The sequence below is a fragment of the Pediculus humanus genome, genomic scaffold (genome assembly GCF_000006295.1).
Source record: "Pediculus humanus corporis 1103172107423 genomic scaffold, whole genome shotgun sequence".
Lineage (NCBI taxonomy): Eukaryota > Metazoa > Arthropoda > Insecta > Psocodea > Pediculidae > Pediculus > Pediculus humanus.
The window spans coordinates 699,939-701,881 of record NW_002987047.1 but is presented as its reverse complement, the minus strand read 5'-3'; positions in this window follow the sequence as shown (position 1 = coordinate 701,881).

Sequence of the window (1,943 nt, the reverse complement as noted above, 5' to 3'; positions counted from 1 at the left end):
AACATATTATTTTGATGCAGTTGACGGTTTTCCATTTATATTTTCCCATCCCAAAAAAAAAAAAAAAATTTTTTTAATAAAAATAAATTAAAAATGAATTTAATCGATTAAAAAAAAAGAATTGTGTACGCATCATAATTTTTTTTTTTTTTTTATTCTTGTTATTCCAATTTATTACACGAGTTTTTTTTTTTTTCCTTAATAAGTCACCGGTAAATTTTTATGTAAAACAAATTTCACTTTAATTTAATCACTATTATTATTATTATTATTATTAAAGTTTAATGAGAACATGTGAAAAGAGAAAAAAAAGATTCAATAAGTGAAGTGAAAAAATTTTTTTATTGTAGTTTTAAAATAAATAAAAATGTTTTTATGTGTATTAAAAAAATCAATTATTAACGTTTAAAAAAAAAAATAAAAATCAAAATGTAATAACTCGATTTAAATAATGTACATAAATGTATATAAAATATTGTGTTTTATTATTATTATTATTTATTTTATTTTTTTATACGAATTAAAGTATTTTGGATTTTTATTTTTATGCGCTTTCCGGTTTAGTTTAAATATTATTATTGTTTACTCTAAAATCATTTCCGGTTATGCATTTTTTTTGGAGGGGGGTCCTCCATGGTAAAATTCAACTAAAATCCAAATAAAAGGTCATCCAACTAAAATTCCTAGACGTTCCCTTTTGAGCCAAAATCATATGGTCCATCACACTCGGGAAAGTGGGAGTCCCACCTGAGGAAAATTTCGGTACTTTCCCTTTGTACTCTTCGAGAGAGAGAGAGAGACAGTACCCATCTGTTATAACCGTTCCTCCTGCCTCTTCCGCAGAGTCTGTGACTTTCCAGAGAGAGAGAGAGAGTGAAAATTTTCCGGGGTCCCGAACCCTGTTGATCGTTCATCTGTTTTCCTTTTACATCGCAATTTTGCATTTTACCTTATTTGGATAATAACCACAGTTTTACCCCCTCGAACAATGGTCAAGGCGCATCACCAATGCCTCGGGAGGGTGCTAGGTCACTTATCCCTTTATCTAGGTACAGGTTTCTTCTTGTTTGGACGAGTTAAAATTGAACTCCTACTCTCAGGATTTGAACTCACGACTATCAACTCGGTAACTTTCGGGTGGATTTTTCCCCTTTTCAAATTCAACCTGGCTACTTCGGCCCCCCCCCCAATCGGTATCCAAGTCAACGTGGAAAATCCAATCTCAGAACCTCCTCCTCTCTTTAATAATAAACGGATTATTTCAAACATTTTTTTTTTTTACTAATTTTTAATGAAATGACCTAATTCCACTATGAGTCGTACTAAATTTTATTATCATTATTATTATTTTAATAAAATCTATAATATATATTTTTTTTTAAATAACACATTCCGATTACTTATTTATTTTTATGATCTTGTTGTTTAATTACATAATATTTTATTAAGGGAAAAACATGTAAATCCGAAACCGAAAAAGTATGTACGTAAAAAAAAAAAAATTTTCCACATTTTCTATCAAGTTTTTCTTTTTCTTTTTCTTTTTTTTTTTTTACAAAACGAAGTCGTTAACCTTACTCCTCTTTATATTAAATTTTAAAAAAAATAATTTTTTCTCTCATTAATTAATATTATTAATATTATTATTATTATTTATAAGAAAACAATAAAATATTAATTTTTTTTTGTTAAAAAGAAGAAAAAGAAGAAGACATTTTTATGAATGTTTATTAAAATTTCAATTTTTCAATTTAAAAAAAAAAAAAAACTTATTTTTATTTATGTTATTGTGAAAAGGAAAATTCTCGTTCCGGCGGGGAGTGGGGAGACGAGGGAAGGGGGGAGAGGTCGTGTCGAATGTTAAAAGGTCGTGGAGCAAGTTATTTATTATTAAGGGATCATGTAAATTATTAAGCGCTAAAAGGAAATAATATATTACTTAA